This window comes from Mauremys reevesii, linkage group 9 (genome assembly GCF_016161935.1).
Source record: "Mauremys reevesii isolate NIE-2019 linkage group 9, ASM1616193v1, whole genome shotgun sequence".
NCBI classification, from domain to species: Eukaryota; Metazoa; Chordata; order Testudines; family Geoemydidae; genus Mauremys; species Mauremys reevesii.
In genome coordinates this window covers 20,020,484-20,039,445 of record NC_052631.1, presented here as the reverse complement: position 1 = coordinate 20,039,445, position 18,962 = coordinate 20,020,484, and positions in this window count along the sequence as shown.

Sequence of the window (18,962 nt, the reverse complement as noted above, 5' to 3'; positions counted from 1 at the left end):
GTTTGTGATCCACTATAACCCCCAAATCCTTTCTGGCAGTACTCCTTCCTACGCAGTCATTTCCCATTTTGCATTTGTGCAATTGATTATTCCTTCCTAAGTGGAATACTTTGCATTTGTCCTTATTGAACTTCATCCTGTTTATTTCAAAGCACTTCTCATTTGTCAAGATCATTTCAAATTGTAATCCTGTCCTCCAAAGCACTTGCAACCCCTCCCAGCTTGTAACACCTCTGCAAACTTTATAAGTGTACTCTCTATGCTATTATCCAAATCATTTATGAAGCTATTGAATAGAACCAGATCTAGAAAAGATCCCTGCAGGATCCCAAGTGATTTGCCCTTCCTGCTTGACTGTGAACCATTGATAACTACTCTCTGAGTACAGTTTTCCAACCAGTTGTGCACTCACCTTTTAGTAGGTTCTTCTGGGCTATATTTCCCTAGTTTGTTTATGAGATGGTCATGTAAGACATCAACAGCAGCCTTACTAAAGTCAAGATATATCACATCTACCGCTTCCCCCTATCCACAAGGCTTGTTACCCTGTCAAAGAAAGATACTAAGTTGGTTTGGCATGTTTTTTTCTTGACAAATCCATGTTGACTGTTACTTATCACCTTATTATCTTCTAGGTATTTACAAATTGATTGTTTGATTATTTGCTCCATTATCTTTCCAGGTACCAAAGTGAAGCTGTCTGGTCTATAATTTCCTAGGTTGTCCTTATTCCCCCATTTATAGATACGTACTATATTTGCCCTTTTCCAGTTATATGGGATCTCTCCCATCCTCCACGAGCTCTCAAAGATAATTGCTAATGGCTCAGAGATCTCTCCAGCCTTTTGCTTAAGTATTCTGGAATGTATTTCATCAGGCCCTACCAACTTGAAGACATCTAACTTGTCTAAGTAATTCTTAACAGGTTCTTTCCCTATTTTAGACTCAGATCTGACCCCATTTATACTGAGGTTCATTATGTTAGTTGTCCAATCACTGCTAACCTTTTTGGTGAAAATTGAAACAAAAAAGGCATTCTGCAGTTTGGCCGTTGCTAGATTTTCTGTTATGGTCGTCTTCTTGGTTCTAATGTATTTGTAAAATGTTTTCTTGTTATCCTTTATGTCCCTAGCTAGTTGAATGTTTGACCCATTCATGCACACAATGATATAACAGAGGCAGCTGTATTTTTGTGGGGTGCCAACATCCTTCCCTTTCCTTAATAGCTCTCAGCCCCTGCTGCTGCCCACCAGCAGTGCTTCTTCTGTGCCCCTCATAGCTGCTCCTGTCTCAAGTAAGTTTCCTTCAGTCCCTCCTTCCTGGGAGTTTCTCGTGCTTTCCTCCAAGCCTCCCCATTACCTGGTTCTGCTCCAGTTCCTTTCAAGGCCTTCCTACCTTGGCTGCTTCATATTGTTCCTTTCGGGGTCTTCCTCTCTTCCTCCCCCCACCACATACATTACTGAAACTTGATGCTGCCTGTCATTTCCTATTCCTGTACCCACTCCCCTCTCATGCTCCCACAAACTGGCCTGCCACTAAATCTTCTCTACCCAGGCCTCCAACGGAAAATGGAAGGATGGATAGAAACTATTGCTGTATTTATTGTATTTCTACAACACACAGTTTTGGTAATCAGCTTGTGGGTAGTAGGACATGAGCACACAGGAAGGGATTCCCAACTGAATGGATCCACAAGTGTGTCTGGAGGTTCTTGAAACAGCCCTGAAACACACTGAAAATAATTCCAGTGAAATTAGAACTGCTCTGCCCTCCACCCCACCCCCTCCACCCCAAAAATTTATTAAGGGAAGGATTCCCCACCTCTTTCCTTTCTCCTTACCTGCTGAAGCAGCTCCTTTTTAGGCAGGGGAGAACTGTTCCCAAACTCTGGGGTCAGGTCTTCATTTCATTGAGATGCTTGGCAGCCTGCTTTATTTATCCAAGTCTATCTTCTTTATGACGTGAGTAGGCAGCATCCTTCTCCTAACCCAGCTAGGTTCCTTCAAGGTGGATGTGACGTTGCACCACATAATGCTTTATAGAGATATGCTTATGAGTGTAAATATGACATAGCTGGAATATGTTTTATGCTACATATGTCATGTAACATATCTCTGCAAAGGTTATGATCTACTGAATATAGTCATCCTATTTGCATGCATGTATCATTTTTGTATTCAGAGTTATGAATATTGGCTGTGTACCTTTTGATTTTAAGTAGCCTCAGTGAAGCATTTGGTCAGCTTCTTGAGAAAAGATTATTCTCAGTAAGTGCCCAGTCAAGACACACTTAAGCTGACAATAGACTTTGAAAGACACCAATCCACATCTGAGCTTTCCTGAGAATGTTCCTGTAGAGAACTAAGTCATGCATGGACATGTGACTTGCCAGGTGACTTCAAAACTCCATCTTTTAGATGGGATTTCCACCCACAAGAGAGAAACTATATAAAGCCCTGGGAGACCCCTCCATTTTGTCTTCAGCTGGCTCAAGAGATAGCCTCTCCACCCCCAAAGGATACCTGAAAGAAATGGGAACAAAGGACAGTAACCACAGAGGTGTGAGTGATTGCTGGACCCAGACTAGAAGGAAGCTAGTCTGTAAAAGAAATGTACTGGAACATCTCTGAGGGTGAGATTTCATCTGTAATCACTTTTTTACTGTATTAGGCTTAGATTTGCATGCATTATTTTAGTTTGCTTGGTAATTCACTTTGTTCTGTCTGTTATTACTTTGAGATCTACTGATGAAAAGTGCTTAAGAAGAGCTAGGTATTATTATTAATCACAAGCAATGAGCGTAGACTCCTGAGCCTTGAAGACTCCATACCAGTCATGCCAGTGACCGCATGCATGCATGAAGGGGTCAGTGAAATTGGAGTAGGGCCTAAGATTATCCATTGAGGAACTGCAATAATTACCCTTTTGAGTCAAAAGTGTACTTTTTCAGTAGAATCCATCCACTCTGTTTCTTAGTTTGCAAACCTTCTGTTGGCACATTTAGAATGAATCATTTGCATGCGAAAGTGTTGCCTAAACAAAAATAAAATCATTTTTTGTTGTTTTCTGTTTTAATTTTTTTTCCTGCACATCACCATTTTAGAAGAAATTCCACAGAACTGTCATACACAGTGACTCTAGCTTTCCTGTAAACTGAACTTTTTTCTGCTCTGAATAAACATTCATAGATTGTTCATATCTCTAGCTTGCTTCTTGCTTGCATATATATACCTGCCCCTGGAAATTTCCACTACTTGCATCCGACGAAGTGGGTATTCACCCACGAAAGCTCATGTTGCAAAACGTCTGTTAGTCTATAAGGTGCCACAGGATTCTTTGCTGCTTTTCCAGATCCAGACTAACACGGCTACCCCTCTGATACTTGACATTCATAGATTGACATTCACATTTTCAAATTAAAGCATTCTCGGAAGAGGGGATCCGTGTTTGGAACCAACTTCCAGACAGGATTAGGTGAATCCAGAATCTGAGCCTCTGTAGTAAACATAGTAAAATCTTGCTCTTTGGCAAGACATTTCCACCACAAAAATGACACACTGTTAACAGCCCCTTCTGTCCCAACCCTCCCGACCATCCAAACAAACCAAAATCAAAAATCCTGAAACAAATCCTTCTGAAAACAATCAAACAATACAAATTAATTTAATTTTAAAAAATCACAAATCCTGTCCCAAACAGGATTTGTACCCCAAAAAGGAGAAATGTCAGAGTTTCTATGAAATCCACTAGGGGCTTCACTATTGCTATTGATTTAATGTGAAAGGGGCTTGGATACTATAGAAATGGCTGGCAGTATAAACCCCTAAGATATGAAACATAACTTTTAAAATAAAGTATCAGAGGGGTAGCTGTGTTAGTCTGGATCTGTAAAAGCAGCAAAGAGTCCTGTGGCACCTTATAGACTAACTAACTTATAGACTTCGATGAAGTGGATATTCACCCATGAACAGGGGCGGCTCTACCTTTTTGGCCGCCCCAAGCAGTCATGCGCGGGAGGCGCCCCGGAGCCCCGGGAGCAGCGGACCTCCCGCGGGCATGACTGCAGAGGGTCCGCTGGTCGCGCGGCTCGGCTGGACCTCCCGCGGCTGCGGACGGTTCGCAGGTCCGGCGGCTCCGCTTGAGCTGCCGCAGTCATGCCTGCGGGAGGTCCAGCCAGGGGCGGCTCTAGGCACCAGCGGGCCAAGCGCCCGCTTGGGGCGGCATCCTGGGGAGGGCGGCATTTGGCCCCGGTGGAGCTCCCGCCGGCATGCCTGCGGCAGGTCCACCGGAGCCCGGGACGAGCGGACCTGCCGCAGTCATGCCTGCGGCGGGTCCCGTCTTCCCGCGGCTCCGGTTGAGCTCCCGCAGGCATGACTGCGGCAGGTCCGCTCGTCCCGGGCTCCGGTGGACCTGCCGCCGGCATGCCGGCGGGAGCTCCACCAGAGCCAAATGCCGCCCTCCCCAGGATGCCGGAGCCGCGGGAAGAGAGGACCCGCCGCGGGACTGGGGAAGGGCGGCGCAGCGCTCCGCGCTGCTTGGGGCAGCCTACTTTGTAGAGCCGCCCCTGGGTCCAGCCCAGCCGCGGGACCAGCGAACCGTCCGCAGTCATGCCTGCAGCAGGTCCGGTCGTCCCGGGGCTCCGGTGGACCTCCTGCAGGCATGACTGCGGCAGGTCCACCGGCCCAGCCTGCCGCCCCCCCGGGAAAGGGCCGCCCCATGCGCGTGCTTGCCGCGCTGGGGTCTGGAGCTGGCCCTGCCCATGAAAGCTCATGCTCCAATACGTTTGTTAGTCTATAAGGTGCCACAGGACTCTTTGCTGCTTTTTTTAAATAAAGAAGCAGAATCAAGGATTGTGTTGTAGACATAGTCTCAGGCAAACCTATTAACTATCACAGATTTGAGCTCTGCAGTAACTTAACAAAAATGCTGAAAATATTTTTTTATTAACATTTGTAAATTATTCAGGATTTTTATATCAAGGCATAATGGAGATGAAATAATAAAACATATGCCAGGCAGTGTGTTTCAAAGTTCTCAACACAAAACAAAGTCATGAATATCATTGATTTAATTAATGGCATATGTTTAATAGCACCATTATTTTCCCTGCCAAGGTTAAACTCACTCTGAAGAAAGTGAACAGCTATGGCAAATCAAAGATTAACCCTTTCTGCTCTTCTAGGTTGAAAAAAAAATGTTGCCTGGGAGTCGGGGTGTTTGGAGGGGGGAATCTTTTTAGGTTACTGGCATCAAATTCAATAAACAAGCAAAAAAGGGAGCAGATCCTCATCTGGTGTCAATTGTCATAGCTCCATTGACAATTGCTGTGAAATTTACATCACTGAATTCAAAAAAATGTTGCCTGGGAGTCGGGGTGTTTGGAGGGGGGAATCTTTTTAGGTTACTGGCATCAAATTCAATAAACAAGCAAAAAAGGGAGCAGATCCTCATCTGGTGTCAATTGTCATAGCTCCATTGACAATTGCTGTGAAATTTACATCACTGAATTCAAAGGTGCTATGACAGTTGACACCAGCTGAGGAGCTGCCCTCCCTTGCGTAAACCAGATTGCGTTCAATACACTGGGTCAGATCTGGCACTCATTTACAGTGGAACAAATCCAGGGTACATCTCATACACCAGATTTACACCAGTTTTTCAGTGGGATTTGGCCCACTGTCTAATTCAAGCCTGTTATTGCCTCACTGTTCAGTAGCACATCGGATATGTCCTTTGGTGTCTGAGTGCTCACCTTATAATCACCTTGTCTCAAGAAGTTAATTTTATCCCAGAAAGGTACTTGTCCTTTACCCAAAGCTCCCTGTTAGCATCTGTGCTTGGGTTAATGTGCACTCACCAAAATATCCAGAAGTGCTGACATTGCTGTGTCTCTCCATTAGTATTTAAAAATACATACGTTCTTGCAAATGAAAAAATAGCTACCCCTGCTGTATTTCTATGTCCCTTCACTGTTTGCTGTCCAGAGTCCCTGCCTGAGGTTGAATTACTGAGTCATTCGCAGATGTAGCTACATGCAGTGCATGCTGTGAAGCTAGCTATGCATTTAACTTTTCCTCTGATCCTGAATTTTCTAGCAACGTATCTGACTCTTCCAGCTTTTTTTTTCCATCTCAGAGTCATGCTTTTTAGGCTAGATATTACCCTATCACTAGGCTGAGAATGTCATTTAGCCATTTCACAACAAAATTATACAATTGTCTGGCAACATTGTAGCTCGGGTCCTATTAGCAAACTTTGTGGTGTCAGAAACATTCCAAATTGCTCGTTTTCATAATGGTTTGCTAAGAAAAAGAGCAGAATTTCAATATAGATGTCATTTCCTTGTGTCTGCAGCCATGCAACTTCCATGTTTCCCATGCGAGGATTGGGTTGTGTCTGGAGTTGAATGGGTGATCTCCAAGGAACAACTCAGGGTGTCAGTAAGTCAGGTGAGTAATTCAGTTGGTAGTAGGGGTACATCTCCCTTTAAGCCAAATCAAATGCAAGCAGGAAGTAGGGGCACTGTCCCAGAGAGGTGCTACATTTCAAGTGAGAAGTGGAACTAAAGTTCTGAACCCTTGTGCTCTTTAAAGATACTGTGGATTTTTTTTGTTCCAGAACAGGTATGTTCACCCAAACTTTTTAATCCAAATTCCAACTCACACAATTACATCATGACCTCCTTAATTCCCCCTGTTGTTGTAATATACTTTGTGGAATTTTTGAATTGCTGCTCCGTTTCAGTAGCAGAAGTGACCCCATGTGTATAATTTGTAAAGCACTTTAGGATCTTTAGGGAAGAAAATTACAATAATATACTTATGGGACCTTTTTCATATTCACAAATCTGCTGAATAATGTGAAAACTGAGACTTACACAACTGGAGAAGATTAACATATTTCACTAAGATTTGTCCTGCTAGCCCAAGAAGTTTGTAATGAAACATCTGGGGAATTGCTCTACTATCTGCTTATTCCCTCCTCGAGCTATAAACCCATCTCCCTCCTGAACTAATTGACACCATTTTATTCCATAATTATGTAATTGCTGATACAGTCATTTACTTTCCTGTGAACTTTGATGCCATCTTTGCCTTTTTGGTTTTTAATATCTTGAAGGGTTTCCAGATTTTTTTTTTCTTTTTTTTTTTTTTTGTGGGTGAGTAGACTTGGTATCTGGAGACAGAAATCCTTTATTTATCAGGTGGACAGGTATTATACAGCACAGTCACCAATAAGATAAGCTTCCCCATGCTTCCCTGGCCATGAGCCTGGACCCTCACAAGCAAGGAGTCAGAGGTTAGTTTATTCTCAGTGCCCAAATCATGCCTTGGCCCTTGTACTGAGATTGCCAGCACATTACTAATTAGTGGCAATTATAGTAGTCAATTTTGTTATGTGGACACTTGTCATCTGGGTACAGGATTGAGTCTACAAAACTCATGTCAGATAGGACACATCAAAATTTGGGGCAGCTGAGAAGTGGAGGTATAATTTAGGCCTATCTCTATTAACAAGGTTTTAGGAATAAGAGCGAATTTGTTTGGAAAAATTAGGAACTACCTGAACTTGTGTCCAGAACTTGATTTGACCCCAGACAACTGCATTGAATGCTAGTTCACTTTTTTCCCCCGTCATTTTTCTTTTTTGTTCAACTTCTCACTTCCATGGAAGTTACATAATGCTTTGTTCTTAAGGGGCAAAATGCTGGCTCCATTAACATCCATGAATTGACAGGTCTTTGAGATTTCCAACCCAATGATGCAGACTCAAGAGGTCCAGTTAAGTTTTACTTTCTGGTACTTCTCTGAAACAAACCACCAGACTTTTAGAGGTTCCTCTGCTGTTAGTTTGAAAGAGTAGCTGAAAGTTTAGCAGTTTAAATTATCGGTGTTTCTGAAAAGGAGAAAAACATCTAGAGATCCCTGATGGCTGTGACAGGAGTGATATTAAAAAGATATGGCAGAACATTGTCGCTTTGAAACAAGAGAACAAATCCCTGCAGCACCTCAAGATGTCTTCAGTAACCTAATACCCTCTGCCTCTGAGACACTCATAAAGGCAAAAAGATTGAAAAGAGGAAAGAATTGCAATATCTCATTATTACTGAGCATGTCAAAATACAAATTTGGGGTCATTTTCTGCTACCTCCCTTAGAAGCAGCAAAGAAGATCAGGTGGGTGGGGATGCGGGACAAACAAGGCTCAAATGTACCTGTTTCTGGAGTTGGTATGGTCTCTGGCATAAGTTAGAGCAGCCCCAGGATTGCTCAAATTTCTGGTAAGGTCCCCATGGCTGCCTATGGTTTCCTCCGCAGTCCAAAGCAGCTGTAGAACTAAGTACTGTGATCACATCCCTTTTTTCTCCTGGCATGGCCCTCCGCTGCTGGCCCCACCCCCAGCATGGACATACACTGGAGGCTGTGGGAGACAGTTGTGCAGCACTCCGCAGGGCTGTTATAGGTCTTTTATGGTCTCTGCACACCACCAAAGTGACAATGAGGAGACCAGCATCTGGTCCTGTGTCTACAGAAACAAGTCTAGTGCTGTCGAATTGGCTATGATGCAGGGAGGATTTCTTTGCTCACTGAGTGTACAGCATTGTCTTGCTGCAGGTTCCAGAATCAAAACTAAGGAAAGCATATTGGGCATTGTCTGAGGAACTGCATTCTTCAGGGCATGAACCCCTGCCTGGGGAGGAAATGGACCATAGCAGCAGTGAGAGAATTCTGGCATTCGGTTGCAAATGGCAAAATAAACAGTGCCACAAGGTGCTTTAAATTGTTAGTTACAACAATTCATATCCCTCCACTGGATGACTGCAGGTTGTAGCATGTGGCAATAAGCATCTGTAATGTGCTTTCTATCCCTAACAAAACATGTTGTAAAATGTTTGCATTGCCATCTTCCAGTACCACACTAACTCTGAATTGTTTCATTTTTATGGTAGAAGCAGGTTTAGACTATAAAGTATGCTGTGTGGAAAGGGCATGTACGTCTTGCAATATATTAAAATTCATTAGCTATACTTAGCACTCTGTGGGCCAGCCCCTTAGCTGTTGTAAAGCAGCGTATCTCCATTGACATCAGCAGAGCTGCAGTGATTTACATCAGTTGAGGACTGGGCCCCGTGTAGCAGTAGACCCCCACAATCCCTTGAGGATAATAAACCTGTACTGCAATACAAGGTACATATAAAATAGTTTTATATTTGTTCATATAAGCCGTGCACAGACTCTAGGGGACTGCTGTATCTGTAGTTTGCAGCAGGATCATTCAAAGCAGGGTCAAATGGTGAAACTTTCATGATAATATTGTTCATCAGCATTAAAATGGGAAACAGCCTCAAGCTACTGTCTTGGGAACAGTAGAGTAGCCCATGCAATAGTATTCCGTGTCTGAGTATTTTGTTGTATGATTGCCCCATTTTAATCTAATTATAGCCAAAACCCTAATTCCATTGGCGTTAATAACAAAATCCCCTTCAAAAGGAGCAGGATTTGACCCTTATACGCTAACCTTGTTCAGTTTCATTAGGGATTTTTGTTTAAAACAGAGGTTTAGGCTTGTGTTTTTCTTTAGTTTTAAGTGTTTGCAGCCATAATGAAGAAATGTATTAAACTTGGCAGCAATTAGATTAATTGCATGTGAAAAATCCTGATTGGGTTCTAGGAGCGAGGTGAATATTTTGTTATTTCCACTTATATCTCAGAAAGAACAGAGCAGGGTAGCACCAACACCATTAGCTAGGAACAGAGAGGTTTAAATCAAAGCCTAACCAAAGGGGGTTAAAGAAAAAAAAGTGCCTTGCTGATGGGGTTTTAATCATGGTCATGGATTGCTCATTTTTAAATTGCATCTGAGAGAGTTTAACCAAAGGTGATTCTGATTAGTGAGAACTCCCTTAGTTTTGTGACAGAAAGAGCTGAAGGGCCTGGGACGAGGGCAAATGCTGTGAGTCAGACAGACAGCACTGGACAGGCTAGACAAGGGTTTTGGTTCCTTCTGGAAAGGTTAAGGCTGCTGTGATTCCACAGGATGCGGGGCTGACACTGTGGCTCTCAGTAGCTATCAGTCTCTCAGTTAAACAGGACTCTGGAGAACTAAAATACAAAGTAAAAAGTCACTAAATATTTATGATGTGCAAATCCAGCCTCAAACAGTCAAGTGAAACAATTTCAGAAAGGCTCAGCAACACCCAGATTATGGGGCTCCATGTCAACTCCAACTGAAAAGTAAATAGTAGATGGAATGGAATGTTCTAAGCTGATGTTAATTAACGAAATAATTTATTTGTCATGGGTGTCAAAAACACGCCAGTATCTTACAGTCATACTTAAACAAGGCCTCAGCTCACTTTACCCTCCAGTTCCATCTGTTTGCATAGCCACAGATTTTGCACCTCTTATTAAAAGACATATGGAAACATCCAGTTGCACAGTGAGCCTCGGTGATGGCAAAAAAGAGTGTAGATTTTGAAACTGTACTTTGCCAAGTCAAGAGGAAGTGCTGAGGTTAGAGACCGATGCTGGGACTTAAAATCCTCCCCTCTCCATTTGTGAAGAATGATCTAAAGAGGACCAAGCTATCAGCATTTAAAATAGGGGCATCCAGGGGATTGTCAATAGGTTGGCTCTGCTTATCCTAGGCTTATTCTTCATCTATAGACATGTTTCACCGTTTCAGGTGAGGCAGGGCATTAATCCCTTAAAGGAAAAAGTGTCTGCTGCTAATTTCTAGCAACTCTGGCCAGTTGATTGGCTCCAGGGGAAGTCACATCAAACCCTCCTCAGCTTGGGTGGGGGATGCTCCAATACCATAACTCTGGAGGTGGTCTGAGAACCTGCTGAAAGTGCTAGGCTTAATTTTTCTGGGCGTCCAAATTGCAACATTTAGAGCCTAGTTTCCAGTGGCACTGACTTCAGTGAGAGTTGTGGGAGTGCAGCACTTCTGAAAATCAAACCCCGGACACTGCAAATTGGGTTCCTGCTAATAAATGGACACGTTTGAAAATGTTGGCCTAAATCACAGTAAGTAAAGATAAACAAGAATTTCTTTAAGTATTGATGATAGTACTTAAGTAAGGCAAAGAGTTAAGGAGACAGTAGGTCAAAACATGGAAAGTTAATGATGTGTGAGATTGCTGTCACTAACAAACAGCTCGTATGATTTCTTTGGTTCTCTCAGTATTCACAAAGGAAGAAAAAGATAATATACCAGAAACTGAAATACACTTTAATGGGGCAGGAGGCTATGAGTACGTCTAGACAGACAAAAAAACCTTGCAGAGCCTGGGTCAACTGACTTAGGCATGTGTGGCTTGCACTAAGGGACTAAAACAGCAGTATAGCTGTTCCTGCTCAGGCTGGAGCCAGGGATCTGAGGTGCTCCTCCCTTGCCAGGTTTCAGAAACTGCGTTCCAGCCCAAGTGGGAACGCCTACCCGACTATTTTTATCCCCAGAGCACCACCTCCATGAGCCCACATCAGCTGACCTGGGCTCAGACTCGCTGTCATTCGTGAGTTTTTTTGGCTGTGAAGATGTACCCTTAGGTATGTCTACACTGCAGTTTGACACCAGGGGCTGGCACATGCCAGCTGACTACAGTATTGCCAACCCAAATCTCCAAAAAAGTCTCCAAAAATCATTAGATTCTGTTAAAATCATGAGATTATGTAAAAATAATAGATTTGGTGTTCTATTTATTTGCCTTTTGAGCCTTTAGAGGGCACTGGGGTCACATTTTGAAGCTTTCTCCACAGGCATGGGGGCTAGAAACTTACTTTTTCTTTAAGAATGAAGGCTGAAATCATCACATATCTTCCTGACTCCAGGAGGTGGGGCTTTAAGAAAACAATAATTATCATGAGACTCATGACAAAATCATGAGAGTTGGCAACACTGTAACAGACTCAGGTTCATGGGGCTCAGGCTAATGGACTGTTTAATTGTGGTTTTGATGTTTGGGATGCTCCCACCTCGCAGGGTCCTAGAGACTGAGTTGCAGCCCAAGCCCAATCATCTACACTGCAGTGAAACAGCCCTTGTGAGCCTGAGTCAGCTGCTACAGGCCAGCTGTGGGTTTTTAATTGAAGAGTAGACATAGCTTTAGTATCAATAGCAATAGGTCAGATCCTCACCAAGGTCCAGATCCTCAGCTTGTGTAAATCAGCATAGCTCCACTGACTTCAAAGGGGTCCTGTCAACTTATGCCATCTGGTTGACTCAAAAAGCCACAATTTGCAGAATATATCTACAAACTGTATTCATAATGACAGCAAATAACAGTAGTTTACAGATAGTTCTTGCTTATGCATATTAGTAAATATTGTATATGTGTAATTATCTCTTCCAGTTCTTTGAATACACAGCAAAAATTGGAACATATATGTGGTTTGAATATATATATATATATATATATATATATATATATATATATATATATATATATATATATATATATGGTAAGGTTAACACCAGGCTCTGAATACTGACACCATATCTTTATTTCTGTGTTTTTAATTCTGTCAGTGCTCACCTCTATCCCAGGATCAGATTCAGGGCGCTGGGTCTAAATTCACTGTGTTATCTTTGGTTCAGGGTTGTAATTAAAATGAGTGATGAGGATGAGATGGCTTTTACTGGCAAAAATCTCACCGGATCAGCAGTTCTTGTGAAATAGCCACCACTTGGGCCCAAAGCCTTTTGAGAACATCTCAGGAGATTTAAGGTTTATGAGAGAGGCGTGAAAAATTGCCTTTTGATGTAGATGAAGCAGGGGCTGATGCAGCAGGCAAGAGTGTGATGACTCTTCTCATTTTGACCACGGAACATGCTTTACTGGACAAAGGCTGGGGGAAAAGCAGAACATCAGCTGCCTCTTCTGTTCCTGCTGCTGTCAGCTGACAAGCAGTGCTGATGTAAGCAGAGAAAGAATGAGTTCTACCCTGACATCTGGTGGTGAGTTGTGGAAAAGGACTTCAGGGGCTGATCTCATTTGCATGGGCACACCCACCCTGCCTAGCATGAAGGGACTGCTTGCCCAAATGGTCACTTTGGCTGCTCTGGGACCCCCAGTCTCTTTGTTATCGGGGAAGGAGTAATAAAGTGTTGTTATCCTGGTTATGGAATCAAGGACAGTAGAACTGTACTTGGCATTTTATGACAGATGGACTCGCCCTCAATTAAGTAGCACTCGCTAGGCAAGGAACATGGGTTCCAAAGCCCAGTGAACTGAGAGAGACGGAGGGCATGCATTTGTATCTAGTAATGTAGTTCCCTTCTGAGGGCCCTAAATACAACTTTGATCCCTCCTCTCTCCACTGTGTAATAACAGAGTAAATTTTGATTCCATTTGGAGTCATGTTACATGCTGCAGAGCTGAAATCACTGATTCCTAGGTCTAAGCATTAGACCTACTTTGGGCTTGTGGTTCTGCATGTGCCAGCACTGGGCCCCCCCTACTGAAAGCTGAAGTCACTAAAGAGCTGAAGTTACTGAGAGCTGTGTTAAGTGGGGCTGAAGACGTATTGGTGAGCAGCTAGCGGAGAGGCGCAGCTAGCAGGACGGCTGGTGGAGAGGCATGGAGAGGCACGGTTAGCGGGATGGTTAGTGGAGAGCCACGACTAGAGGATGATTAGCGGAGAGGGCCGGCCATCAGGACAGCTGGTGCAGAGGCGCAGCTGGTGGTGAAGACTGCAGCAGAACCCTGTGGAGAAGTGTGACAATTGGCCGTCGACCCGAGCAGTGGAGCATGTAAGATGCCCCCATACCGTCCCCCTCACTTCCACCCAGGCAAGGAGGTAAACTCCAGGGGGAGGAGATAGCTCTCAGTGGTTTGAGCATTGGCCTGCTAAACCCAGGGTTGTGAGTTCAATCCTTGAGGGCCATTTAGGGATCTGGGGCAAAAATCTGGCTGGGGATTGGTCCTGCTTTGAGCAGGGGGTTGGATTAGATGACCTCCTGAGGGCCCTTCCAACCCTGATATTCTATGATTGTATGGACTTCTGAACTCTGGGGGCTGCACTGACCAAGGACAGAAACTGTGGGAAGGGTGACTTTTGGGTTGCTGGACTTAAGACCCTGAGGGGAAAAGGACACTGCCAAACTTACTTGGGGGTGGGTCTTTTGCTCATGGTTTGTGTTATGAATCCTGTTTGTGGTGTTTCCCCAACATAATGCCCCATTGTTTCCCTCATTTATTAAAAGGCTTTTGCTACACTCAGACTTCGTGCTTGCGAGAGGGGAATTATTGCCTCCTAGAGGCGCCCAGGGGGTGGTGGTATGTAATTGTCCCAACTCACTGGGTGGGGTCTGAAGCTGGTTTTGCATTGTGTTATTGAAATGGAACCCCTAGATACTGAACCCGGCTCTTGTTGCTGCCAACTCTGATGGGCAGAAGGGTTACACTAGTGTTTATCAATTCAGCACCCCTGAACTTTACAGACACCCTTACTCCTTTATCCTTTTCTTCATCAAATATACATCACTCCCATTTTATCCAGGCTCTGTCTTATCCAGCTAATTATCATCCATTCCCTTCTCTCTCCTGCAGCCACTAGGGGAAAGCTTCTGTGTTATTTTCATCTTTAATTTGGTGTTTTTTTTATTGAAAATATCCCCCAGATTCCTGAATAATCTAAAAGGGGGAAAAGAATGGAAGGAATCAAACTACATTTGAATTAGTGCTCTACCACAATGGAAATGCTTTACTCCATATTTTCAGGTGTACCGCACCAAAATAGGTGTACCTCCTCTGCAGCAAGCCAGAAGATTTCAGCATGTACCCAAAGAAGTGGAAAAGTTTGCACTTTCTTCCCCAAAGGAGAAATAGTGGTAGGCAATTGGAGGAAGGGAGAAAGGATGACACAAGTGGAATGACTGAGTAGTGTGATGACCCTTTATCTAGATTTCCTAGGAAAATCCATCTGGAAATTGTATAAATCATGCATTGACTTTTCCTTTACAGTCATGGAGCCAATCACAACAGATAATGATCCAATTACAAACTATTAAAGTTGGCAAATTGTCCAAGGCAGATGACTGACATTCCAAAATTCGGAATGAAGTAGGATGGGAGAATGAGATATTTAAAAGCCAAGGGGAAGGCAGAGAATACGGATGAATTAGTACTGGTGAGATGATCAATTAATGTAGCTTTTGGAAACAATGGATGTTAGACTTTCAAGGCTGACATAATTTGTGGGCATGGGGGCAGGGAGAATTAATGGAGACAACATGAAAAGGTATGACAGCAAAGCATTTGGAAAGACTTTTTATAAAAAAAAAACAGGGAAAACAGATGCACAGTATATTATGAGCACAATATTATGAAACTGGTAAAAGCAGACATAATTTACCTGGATTTCAAGGAACCATGTTATAGTCTATCATGCAAGATTAATTGGTCAGAAAATACTGTATTGTTCTGTGGTAGGATAATTATATTGTTTATGGCATTATTCGATCATGAGTTAGGACCCTGAGGAAAAGGAAAGAGAAACACAATGTGGGAGGCATGAGAATGAGAGAATTGTACTGTCACAGTTTAATTGAATTGTTGAATAACTGAAGTATTACTGTCAATTATACCGTACTCTGAGGTGATGTAAACAGTGCTGTAAGTTACACATCAGAAATAAAGTGAATGGGAGTGGTAACTTGTATATGTGTAATTATCTCTTCCAGTTCCTTGAAAACACCCTAAAATATGGTGAAGTTAACACCAGGCTCTGAATACTGACACCATATCTTTATTTCTGTGTTTGGCAATCAGTGGGTGTGTAACAGCCATGTAACTTGCATGGCAGTGGGGCAGATTGGAGCTGTAGCATGAAGAGCAACCTGTTGGAAAGTAAAAGGAGTGTGTATCCCAATGGCCAGGTTTCCAAAAGTTCTAGGTATGTAAACTTTAGGGTCACAATGGAAGTGGCTGCATAGTGCTGAGCACTACTGAAAATCTGGATCCTATCTGGGAGTTGCCCTAGCCTACTGCAGGGTTTGCTTTAGGATGATTTTGACCCTGTCTGTGTATTTCCTGTATGCAGTGCAGTTGTAGCCACGCCGGTCCCAGGATATTAGAGAGACAAGGTGGGTGAGGTAATATTTTTTATTGGACCAACTTCTGTTGGCGAGAGAGACAAGTTTTGAGCCATGCAGAGCTCTTCTTCAGGCCTGGGAAAGGTACTCTCACTCTTGTTAAAGCTGGAACAGATTGTTTAGCATAAGTAGTTAGCACATTTTCTAAGGGACCATTCAAGACAGAGTGGCGCATTAACAACTCTGTAGTTATAGGACAAAAGGGGAGGCTAGTGGGTTACAAACAATCATAATGAACCTGTGATGCATGGCTAGAAAGGGTTAAACATCCTGCGGAATAAATAACCCTCAAAAGACATGTGGGGAGATAATGTTTGTGTTTTTTGTGTATTTACATATGTATGCATTGGGTCAAAAATGTAATCAATGGTCCCTGTTTATGCTGTATTCCAGTGTTTCTCAAACTGGGGTCGCCGCTTGTGTAGGGAAGGCACCTGGTGGGCCGGGCCGGTTTGTTTACCTGCCCTGTCCGCAGGTCCGGCCAATCGCGGCTCCCACTGGCCATGGTTCGCCGCTCCAGGCCAATGGGAGCTGCTGGAAGCGGCGCAGGCTGAGGGACTTACTGGCCGCCGCTTCCAGCAGCTCCCATTGGCCTGCAGTGGTGAACCGCGGCCAGTGGGAGCTGCGATCGGCCGGACCTGCGGACGGGACAGGTAAAAAAACCGGCCTGGCCTGCCAGGTGCTTTCCATACACAAGCGGCGACCCCAGTTTGAGAAACACTGCTGTATTTTGATAATTCAGAGGTCAAAAGAAGATCCTAGCATTTAAATGAATTGTAAACATGGGATATCTCGGTATTCATCTCTCTTTGAAATGTACTGTGAATGGTGGAGGAACAAGCAAATGGCCTTTTGTTAATTCGTATAAAAGATCCTTGGGTCCTGATTCTGTCATTTCAGATCTGCTTAGGCTTTATCAGGGGAAGTTTGAGTCACAAGACTGAGGTCCCAGTTATGCTGGTATGCCCTCAGGGGTGTGTCTAGACATTTTGCAGCCCCAAGCACGGCGGCATGCCGCTGGGGGCGCTCTCCCAGTCACCGGGAGGGCGGCAGGCGGCTCCGGTGGACCTCCCACAGGCATGCCTGCGGAGGATCCGCTGGCCCCACGGTCCGCAGGTCCCGCGGCTTTGTTGGACCTCCCGCAGGCACACCTGTGGGAGGTCCACCGGAGCCGCAGGGCCAGCGGACCCTCTGCAGACACGCCTGCGGGAGGTCCACCAGAGCCGCCTGCCGCCTCCCGGCAACCGGCAGAGCGCCCCCAGCGGCATGCCACCCCAAGCACGCGCTTGGCGTGTTGGGGCCTGGAGCCGCCCCTGTATGCCCTGAATATGATATTTGGATATTGGACTATAACTGATGAACTATTTCTGAAAGAACTCTTTGCAACTACAAAAGCTCACCATCTCTGCTATGAATCTGCACCTAAATTAACTAAACTCATGTCTGTATGTATATTGATCTTTTAACCATACTCTCTCTCTCTCGTTTTTTTAATAAAGTTTAGTTTTCTTAATAAGAATTGGCTGTAGTGTGTATTTGGGTAAGATCTGAACCATTCATTAACTGGGAGGTAATGTGTCCGATCCTTTGGGATTGGTAGAACCTTTTATTTTACATGATGAAATAAGATTTACAGAAATTTTCATCATATTTGATGTGGAGACCTGGACGGAGGTCAGAAAGTCAGATATGGAGTGATCGCTTTGTGAAAAGTGTTCACCCACGGGTGATATGGTGTTTTTTTCTTTTATCATTTTCCTGTATGAGATTATTCATGAGCATAGTGATTGTCTGGGTTCACACACAGCTGTTATTTGGGCATTTAGTGCACTGGATCAGGTATACCACATCTTGTGATAGGCATGTGTAGGATCCATGGATTTTGAAAGGTGTGTTGTGGCAGGTGTTCATTGTAGCAGTGGAGCTATGTCTGCATTTCTGTATCTCAATAGACATATATAATATGGTATAAATACAAATATTGAAATGGCTCAACATTTGGCTTAGATACAAAAATGAAACAGAGGAGGGAGAAAAAGGAAACTATTCTAGTTAATATATGGTTACCTTATTTCAGGTTGCTAAAAAGAGGACACTGCAGGGGGAAGGGGAGACGAGAGGGGAGCGGGAGCTGGAGAGAGGAGGGGAGGTACAGTTGGGAGTGCTGGAGGGGGTACCTGCATCAGGAGTGCTCACTGGAGGTGGGGGCTCCCTGGCATGGTATCTGGTGCAAGCCCAGGTTGCAAGAACGGCAGTCAGTCAGCGCCTCCCTGAGGGACCTGCTCTCCAGGGTTGGGAGCAGGGGCCTGGGTGGGCTGGATCTGGCAGCTTTGGCTGCAAGGGAATGGACCAATCATCAGCAGATGCAGTGGATGGACCAACTGGAAAGCAGACCCATCTGCCTGGACAGAGGATGGAGACCCAAAAAAGAGGCAATGTCCAGGAAAACCCAGATGTATGGCAACCCTAAGTTAATAGAGGAAGTTACTCAGAAAGATGTCCCTACTGGAGAAAACATTTATTTGGCAGATATTATGTCACTGCCGAAAGACATCTCAAGAGGCTAAATTTCCAACTACCACCAAGCTGAGCAGTGGAGTCATAAAATAAAAGGAAAATAGTAAAATATAGAATGCAGTGGATTAGATGTATAGTCAGAAGTGGCTCATTTAGGTCCAGATCCAATACCCTTTGAAGCCAATGGAAGAGTCCCATTTATTTCAATGGATTTTGGGTCTGTTTCTTAATTCTATACAGATGAGATAGTAAGATTAACAAGTAGACGCAATTAAAGGTACTGCCAGGAAAAAGGAAAAATTATGCAGGTGGAAAATAAAAAGAACCTGGGATTTTGCATGCATTTTG